The 10190-nt window shown below is 37.6% G+C and overlaps 1 non-coding gene across 1 annotated transcript; it reads left to right on the forward strand.

Annotated features, from left to right (window-relative positions):
• Positions 1-8036: 8036 nt before the first annotated feature.
• On the forward strand, positions 8037-8108 carry TRNAC-GCA. Its single transcript has one exon. It is a non-coding gene; the product is annotated as a tRNA-Cys (tRNA).
• Positions 8109-10190: the final 2082 nt, after the last annotated feature.

A 10190-nucleotide genomic window follows, 5' to 3' on the forward strand; every position in this document is an offset into this window, starting at 1 on the left:
GAAGAGCTGCTTAGTAGCAACCACCATCACCAAGGGCAGTCCTCCAGTTTCAGTAGATCAAACACCTTAACATAAAAGTAAAGCTACTAGAAAAAATACTGTTGAATTTTTTAAGAAAAAATCTTAAAGTGTAGAAGAAGCTTTAAAGAAATAGACTGATAATACATAAATAAATAAAATATTAGAACTCCTGCAAGGAAAAGAAATGGACTATAAACAAACTTAAAGTACAAAAAAAATTATAAAAATATTTGCCAAGGATGATAGACAATGGGTTAACATCCTTCATATTAAAAGACATTGCAAATCAACAATAGGATTCTTCAATCAATTGTTTTTAAAAAGAGAAAAAGAAGCAAAAAAGAAGCAAATTACTGGAACAGAAATATAAAGAGAGCCAATATGTGATTTAAATGTTTAGTCTTGCAATTAAAGAACAAATTAAAGCAAGATATGTTATAATGGAATCTTAAAACTAACAAGTGAATCTAACAAAACAGAAACAAATTCACAGAGAGAACAAACTAGTGATCACCAGTTGGGAGAGGGTAGAGGGGAGGAACAGGACAAGGGTATGGGATTAAGAGATACAAGCTACTATGTATAAAATAAATAAGCAACAAGGATATATCCCACAGCACAGGTAAATATTGCCATTATTTTGTAATAACTTTAAATAGAGTATGTTGTCATTCAGTTGCTCAATAGGGCCCAAATCTTTGCAACCCCATAGGCTGCAACATGCCAGGCTTCCCTGTCCTTTACCATCTCCTAGAGCTTGTTCAAACTCATGTCCATTCAATCAGTGATGCCATCCAACCATCTCATCCTCTGTCATTCCCTTCTCCTTCAATCTGTCCCAGGATCAGGGTCTTTACTAATAAGTCAGCTCTTCACATCACTTGGGTAAAGTTTTGGAGTTTCAGCTTCAGCATCAATCCTTCCAATGTATATTCAGGGTTGATTTCCTTTAGGATTGACTGGTTTGATCACCTTGCAGTCCAAGGGACTCTCAAGAGTCTTCTCCAAGACTACATTTCAAAACCATCAATTCTTTGGCATTCGGCCTTCTTTATGGTCCAACTCTCACATCCATACATGACTACTAGAAAAACCATAGCTTTGACTAGACAGATCTTTGTTGGCAAAGTAATGTCTCTGCCTTTTAATATGCGGTCTAGGTTGGTCATAGCTTTTCTTCCAAGGAGCAATCATCTTTTAATTTTGTGTCTACAGTCACCATCTGCAGTGATTTTGGAGTCCAAGAGAATAAAGTCTGTCACTATTTTCATTGTTTCCCCATATATTTGCCATGAAGTGATGGGACCAGATACCATGATCTTAGTTTTCTGAAGGTTGAGCTTTAAGCCAACTTTTTCACTCTCCTCTTTTACCTTCATCAAGAGGCTTTTTAGTTCCTCTTCGCTTTCTGCCATAAGGGTGGTATCATCTGCATATCTGAGGTTATTGGTATTTCTCCTGGCAATCTTGATTCCAGCTTGTGCTTTATCCACCTGGTATTTCTCATGATGCAATCTGCATATAAGTTAAATAAGCAGGCTGACAATATACACCTTGACGTACACCTTTCCCAATTTCGAACCAGTCTGTTCTTCCATGTCCAGTTCTAACTGTTGCTTCTTGACCTGCATACAGGTTTCTCAAGAGGCAGGTAAGGTGGTTCTGGTACTCCCATCTCTTTAAGAATTTTCCACAATTTGTTGTGATCCACACAGTCAAAGGCTTTAGCTTTAGCATAGTCAATAAAGCAGAAATAGTTTTTCTGGAATTCACTTGCTTTTTCCACAGTGCAATAGATGTCGGCAATTTAATCTCTAGTTCCTCTGCCTTTTCTAAATCCAGCTTGAACATCTGGAAGTTCTTGGTTAATGTACTATTGAAGCCTTCCTTGGAGAATTTTCAGCATTACTTTGCTAGCATGTGAAATAAGTGCAACTGTTTGGTAGTTTGAATACTTTGTGGCCTTGCCCTTCTTTGGAATTGGAATGAAAACTGACCTTTTCCAGTCCCGTGGCCACTGCTGTGTTTTCCAAATTTGCTGTCATATTGAGTGCAGCACTTTCACAGCATCATCTTTTAGGATTTGAAATAGCTCAGCTGGAATTCCATCACCTCCACTAGCTTTGCAGTGAAGCTTCCTAAGGCCCACTTGACTTTGCACTCCAAGATGTCTGGCTCTAGGTGAGTGATCACACTATCGTGGTTATCTGGGTCATGAAGATCTTTTTTGTATAGTTCTTCTGTGTATTCTTACCACTTCTTCTTAATATCTTTTGCTTCTGTTAGGCCCATACCATTTCTGTCCTTTATTGTGCCCATCTTTGCATGAAATGTTCCCTTGGTATCTCTAATTTTCTTGAAGATGAGAGAGTTAATTCTTAGGTAAGTTGATGAGGAGTCCAGGGCCCTCAAGGAGGAGAAAGGGACAAAGATTTTTGTCTACATTCCTTCATCTTAGTCACATAAGACTTTTTTTTCTTTAAGCATACAGCTAATGATTACACAACAAAACAACTTATCTTGCTCAAGGACTTGTTTTTCCTTAAATTCTGTACTAATGATTACGGAACAACATTATATCTTGCTGGAAGACATATTTAAGAACCTTCTGATTAATCCTGTTATCTTAAAATGTTTGTTTGGGTCTGATAAGACCTTTCTCTTGTTAATAATCAATTGAAAAGTACATAAGGCCTTGGTAAGACTAGTGGGGCACTCTCTGCCCCCTTCTGATGTCTACGTCAGAAGCTTTCTCTACCCCCTTCTCACTGTAATAAAACTTTTGCCAGGAAGCTCTGAGTGACTAAAGCTGAGTCTCTGAATCTGAAGCAAAATTCTCTCCAATGGAGATCACGAACCCGACACCATTCACCATTCACCATAGGCTATCAAAGAGATCTCTAGTCTTTCCTATTCTATTATTTTCCTCTATTTCCTTGCATTGTTCACTTAAGAAGGCTTTCTTATCTCTCCTTGCTATTCTTTTAAACTCTGCATTCAAATGGGTATATCTTTCTCCTTTGCCTTCAGCTTCTCTTCTCAACTATTTACATGTCCTCTTCAGACAGCCATTTTTCCTTTTGCATTTCAAAAACCACTTTTTGTACAATGATCACCACTTCCTGTACAATGTCATGAACCTCTGTCCATAGCTCTTCACTCAGATCTAATTCCTTGAATCTATTTGTCACTTCCACTGTATAAGCATAAGGGATTTGATTTAGGTCATACCTGAATGGGCTAGTGATTTTCCCTATTTTCTTCAATGTAAGTCTGAATTTTGCAATAAGGAGTTCATGATCTGAGCCATAGTCAGCTCCCGGTCTTGTTTTTGCTGACTGTATAGAGCTTCTCCATCTTTGGCTGCAAAGAGTATAACCAATCTGATTTCTGTATGGATCATCTGATGATGTCCATATGTAGAGTCATCTTGTGTTGTCTGTCAGAAGAGTGTGTTTACTATGACCAGTGTGTTCTCTTGGCAAAACTCTGTTAGCCTTTGCCCTGCTTCATTTTGTCTTTCAAGGCCAAACTTGCCTGTTACTCCGTGTATCTCTTGACTTCCTACTTTTGCATTCCAGTCCCCTATTATGAAAAGGACATCTTTTTTTGGTGTTCGTTCTAGCTAGAAGGTCTTGCAGGTCTTCCTAGAACTGTTCAACTTCACCTTCTTTGGCCTTAGTGGCTAGGGCATAGACTTGGATTACTGTGATATTTAATGGCTTGCCTTGGAAACAGAGATCATTCTGTTGTTCTGAGATTGTACCCAAGTACTGCATTTTAGACTCTTTTGTTGACTATGAGGGCTACTCCTTTTCTTCTTAGGGATTCTTGCCCACAGTAGTAGATATAATGGTCATCTGAATTAAATTCGCCCATTCCTGTGCATTTTAGTTCACTGATTCCTAAAATGTCAATGTTCACTCTTGCCATCTCCTGTTTGAGCACTTCCAATACCTTGATTCATGGACCTAAGATTCCAGGTTCCTATGCAATATTGCTCTTTACAGCATCAGACTTTACTTTTACCACCAGACACATCCACAACTGGGCATCGTTTCCACTTTGGCTCAGCCTCTTCATTCCTTCTGGAGCTCTTTCTCCACTCTTCTCCAGTAGTATGTTGGGCGCCTACTGCCCTGGGGAGTTCATCTTTCAATGTCATATCTTTTTGACTTTTCATTCTGTTCATGGGGTTCTCAAGGCAAGAATACTGAAGTAGGTTTGCCATTCCACTGAAGAAGGGTAGAGGGGCAAGACAGGAGTGTGGGATGAAGAGATACAAACTACTATGTATAAAATAAATAAGCAATAAGGATATATTCTACAGCACAGGGAAATATAGCCATTATTTTGTAATAACTTTAAATGGAGTATAATCTATAAAAATTCTGAATCACTATGTTGTATACCTGAAACTAATATTATAAATCAACTATACTTTAACTAAAAAGAAAGTAAAGCAAGATGTTATTTTACTTACTATTCTGTCAGAGACTTTTAAGTTCAATACAGTGTTGGGGTTAGTTTGGAGGACTGGATACCCCAGTTGGAAGAAGTGTCCTCTTTGGAGGACAATTTAATAATATTAAAATTTCAAGTACACTTACTCCTTCATCCAACAGGAATTTATCCTATAGCTATACATATAAATGTGCAAAAACTCATTTATATGTGAAAATATTCATTACAGTATTTGCAACACCACAAATTGAAAACAACTTAAATATCCATCAGTCAGAGGCTGTTAAGTAAATTTTCACATAGTATAAAGAATTTCTGTGCTTCTGTTAAAAAGAACAATGAAGAGTTACCTATGTTGATATGAAAAAAATCCTCGAGTTAGTGTTAAAAGGCAATGAAAACAGAATATTATGTAGAGCACAAGTCCATTTGTGTGTATGGGGGAGAATATACCTGTACAAGTATTTATGTTAATGGGAATGATACACAAGAAACTATTAACTGTGAGTCAATCCAGAGTTAAAAAGCTCTGAATGAAAGCCTGGGCCTACCTATATATTTGAGAGTGTGAACTTTGTGATGTTCATGCCCTGTGGCTTGTTGCTGGCTTCCTGATGTGTTCCAGATGCTAACATTGATGGTTAAGTAAACTCTAGGTTCAAGAAGTATCAATATTATTATAATTGTATCTGGAGTCTTGCCTTCTATATCCTTTCCCAACATATATTTAATACATTCACACTTTTAGCAAATACTATATGTATGTGGGCTTAAAAACACAAACACACACACAAAATCTAAGCACCAGTAATTTGTTTTAAAAGCTAAGCTTTCTCTTCCTTCTCTTTTGGACACTTTAGCTGCCCTAAGCATTATGATTGTATACTTCAGCCATGCCTCTTTCTTTGAGTGTATTTTGTCTGGGAACTATTAAAATAACTTATTTACCCCTGGGAGGCCAATTCTTTCTTGCCAGAGAGGAAGGGGGCACAGCTGGGATGGGGAGGACCTGACCCTACTCCCCTGCCCCTGGATAATTTGTTATTATTATTTGGAGGTCTCTTTTATAAATTAAATATAAAACAACTGCTAAAAGATAAAATAAAAAATAATTAATTCAGATATATATACAGGGAACTATACTCAATATCATGTGATAAACCATAATGGAAAAGAATATGAAAAAGAAAATATATATGTATAACAGAGTCACTTTATTGTACAGGAGAAATTAACACAACATTGTAAATCCACTATAATTCAACAAATTTTGTGTATATATACACATACACATATATATCAGACATATGTAAGTTTGTGAGTAATTCCACAAAAACTTCTAAATAGGTATAAGTCATATGTTTCCAATAAATGGCACTACAAATCTAGCAACTTTATAGGTCTCATTATTCACATATCAAAAAAAATCAAAATTTTACTTTATGGTAATAGTCTGTGTTTAAATGTTCCACTTAATTTGATTAAGGCTTGTAAAAGCAAGAAACAGAGGCAAATAAGTTTACAATGATTTCTTCATCTTCTTTAGCATATTTAACTAGAAAAACAATTCAAGAGATCAGTATCACTTGAGCAGATCACTATAATGAACAGAGATTAATCACTGTGTCTGTTGTAAATTAAATGTTTTTCCAGAGACATTTAGTGATTAAAGTAGAAAGATAAAAATGTTTCCAACTAGACTCAATTATATACAACCTATAGACACTGTATGGAAAGCAGTAAAGGTTCTGACTTTAATCTCTAAAAGAAACAAAGCAAATTTCAGTAAGAACATAGTCTTGACTTGATAAGGAAAGAGAGCCAAGTTTTTGCTAGAAAAATAAATGATAAAGTTTGTATATATATATTATTGAATAGTTTCTTTTACTTGTTTTACTAAGAATATCCACTAAGTATTTTCTGCCACAGGATGGAGTTTCCTGTGCAGATAATTTACAGAATATTTTAATTTCTTACATTAACTTGTCATTATAATTGATTTATATTGTTTAAAATCTCATGATCCCTGCTGAGGTCTATGTATACATTCCATGTATTTAAACTCTGTCAATAGATTATTTGTTTTTGCTTCTTTCACTTAGCACTTTATTACGTCCTTCCTATACTTACAGTTTTTATATGGCTATGGTAGTTTTTCCTCTGTTTGGCCCATTTGGGTGGTTTTGTTTTCCCTCATATATTCTTGCTGTTCAGTTCCTCAGTCATGTTCGACTCTTTGAGACCCCATGGATTGCAGCATGCCAGGCTTCCCCGTCCTTCACAGTCTCCCAGGGTTTGCTCAAACTCATGTCCATCGAGTCAGTGATGGCATCTAACCCTCTCATTCTTTGTTGCCCGCTTCTCCTCATACATAGTATAGTCATAAACATCTTTGTATCAACTTCTTGACTTTTCCTTTACTTACTTCCTTGGAGTATGTTCCCCAAAGTAGAATTTCAAAGGCAGGAAATATATTCAGTTTAATACCACTTATACCTTTCCAGAGTTCTTTCCAGAAAGATTTGGCTGAACTTATAGAGCTTTCAGCATTGTACCTATTTATCAGTGTACCTGCCATCATCGTTTTACTGTTATTTGTTTTTTGCTGTTTTTGTTTGTCATTTTAACTTCAATTTCACTTATTGCTAATCAGCCTTCAAAATATACATATAAATGTGATTATTTATTCTGATTCTAATTTCCACTTATTAAATTGACTCTGAGAGAATAAATATATCCTCACTAACCAGAGATAAACACGTGCCAACACAGTCAAAACTTGCTATCCTTCATGAACATCAATTGCATTTCTGTATACTAACAACAAACATATGGAGACTGAATTTATTTATTTGTTTTTTTTTTTCATTTATTTTTATTAGTTGGAGGCTAATTACTCTGTACCCCCATGGACTGTAGCCCAGCAGGAATTTTTATTCCATGGAATTTTCCAGGCAAGAATATTGCGTTGGTTCAAGTAGGTTGCCATTTCCTACTCCAGGGAATCTTCCCAACTCAGGGGTTGAACCTGAGGTAGGCAAGGGATTAATCAGTTCAGTTCAGTCACTCAGTCGTGTCTGACTCTTTGCCACCCCATGGACTGCAGCATGCCAGACTTCCCTGTCCATCACCAACTCTTAGAGCTTACTCAAACTCATGTCCATAGAGTCGGTGATGCCATCCAACCACCTCATCCTCTGTTGCCCGCTTCTGCTCCTGCCTTCAATCTTTCCCAGCATCAGAGTCTTTTCCAGTGAGTCAGTTCTTCGCATCAGGTGGCCAAAGTATTGGAATTTCAGCTTCAGCATCAGTCCTTCCAATGAATATTCAGGACCGATTTCCTTTAGGATGGACTGGTTGGATCTCCCTACCGTCCAAGGGACTCTCAAGAGTCCCAACACCACAGTTCAAAAGCATCAGTTCTTCAACACTCAGCTTTCTTTATGGTTCAACTCTCACATCCATACATGACTACTGGGAAAACCATAGCCTTGACTAGAGGGACCTTTGTTGGCAAAGTAATGTCTCTGCTTTTTAATATGCTGTGAGCTTCCCTGGTGGCTCAGGTGGTAAAGCGTCTGCCTGCAATGCAGGAGACCTGGGTTCGATCCCTGGGTTGGGAAGATCTCCTGGAGAAGAAAATGGCAACCCACTCCAGTATTCTTGCCTGGAGAATCCCATGGATGGAGTTGCCTGGTAGGCTACAGTCCATGGGGTCGCAAAGAGTCCGACATGACTAAGCGATTTCATTTTCACTTTCTCGGTTTGTCATAGCTTTTCTTCCAAGAAGCAAGTGTCTTAATTTCATGGCTGCAGTCACCATCTGCAGTGTATTTGGAGCCCCTCAAAATAAAGTCTGTCACTATTTCCATTGTTTCCCCATGTATTTGTCATGAAGTGATGGGACCAGATGCCATGATCTTAGTTTTCTGAATGTTGAGTTTTAAGACAACTTTTTCACTCTCCTCTTCCACTTTCATCAAGAGGCTCTTCAGTTCTTCTTTGCTTTCTGCCATAAGGGTGGTGTCATCTGCATATCTGAGGTTATTGACATTTCCCCCAGAAATCTTGATTCCAGCTTGTGCTTCATGCAGCCCAGTGTTTCTCATGATGTACTCTGCATATAAGTTAAATAAGCAGGGTGACAATATACAGCCTTGACGCACTCCTTTTCCTGTTTGGAACCAGTCTGTTGTTCCATGTCCAGTTCTAACTGTTGTTTCTTGACCTGCATACAGGTTTCTCAGGAGGCAGGTCAGGTGGTCTGGTATTACCATCTCTTTAAGAATTTCCCAAAGTTTGTGGTGATCCACACAGTTAAAGACTTTGGCTCAGTCAATAAAGCAGAAGTAGGTATTTTTCTGGAATTCTCTTGCTTTTTCCATGATCAATGGATGTTGGCAATTTGATCTGTGGTTCCTTTGCCTTTTCTAAAACCAGCTTGAACATCTGGAAGTTCACGGTTAATGCATTGCTGAAGCCTGGCTTGGAGAATTTTGAGCATTACTTTGCTAGTGTGTGAGATGAGTGCAATTGTGAGGTAGTTTGAGCATTCTTTGGCATTGCCTTTCTTTGGGATTGGAATGAAAACTGACCTTTTCCAGTCCTGTGGCCACTGCTGAGTTTTCCAAATTTTCTGGCATATTGAGTGCAGCACTATCACAGCATCATCTTTTAGGATTTGAAATAGCTCAGCTGGAATTCCATCACCTCCACTAGATTTTTCATAGTGATTCCTAAGGCCCACTTGACTTCGCATTCCAGGATGTCTGGCTGTAGGTGAGTGATCACACCATCGTGGTTATCTGGGTCATGAAGATCTTTTTTGTATAGTTCTTTTGTGTACTCTTGCCATCTCTTCTTAATATCTTCTGCTTCTGTTAGGTCCATACCATTTCTGTCCTTTATTGTGCCCATCTTTGCATAAAATATTCCCTTGGTTTCTCAATAATTGTGCCTAATAAGCACAGAGAAATGAGTCCTATAGTACTCTCTGAAACAGAGAATGTTATTTCCATAGATACCACAGTGATTCAAGTTTAAACATTTTTTGGCTTGAATTTTATGCATCTTTGATAGTTACAGTACTATTTCATTAGAAAATTATGCAGACATCTGCCTCATTTTTCTATTTGACTGGGATCAGAAAATGAACTTACTGACCCTTTAGACTCCGTTCACTCAGTAGGTTTTAACAGAAAGTGTCAAAAATAAAGCAGAAGGAAAATGAAGTAAATGTTAAGTTTAGACAATCTACTAGATAGCTGACGCCTTGACAACTGTTATGGAATGTATTTTAAATCTGCCACTCCCTATCTTGCTTTGGGTATGAACATTTGCTGAGGTCCCTGGAATTCACAGAATCAGCTCTTCCTCAGGCTATCCTCCCAGGTCCTTCCCTCTTTCTGCAGGGTCCTAGGACCTCATCCTTGCGGAAGATGTACATCTGTCTCAGGTGCCTAAAGATAGCTAATTCATCCAGTCAACAGTAAATTCCTAGAAGCAGGGACTATGATCCATTCACCTTCCTTTTTGTCAAAATACTGAATACAATACTGAGTACAGTACTGAATGCAGAATACTGGGTACAATACTGAATGTATGTTTTCTAAGTGCCTATTTTTTAAATCTCAAGATCTAGCCAATCTTCCCACTTTCCCTTCTCACCACTATTTTAAAATTCAAACTTCACAGTGGCACAGTAA

This window comes from Cervus canadensis, chromosome 25 (assembly GCF_019320065.1).
Source record: "Cervus canadensis isolate Bull #8, Minnesota chromosome 25, ASM1932006v1, whole genome shotgun sequence".
NCBI classification, from domain to species: Eukaryota; Metazoa; Chordata; class Mammalia; order Artiodactyla; family Cervidae; genus Cervus; species Cervus canadensis.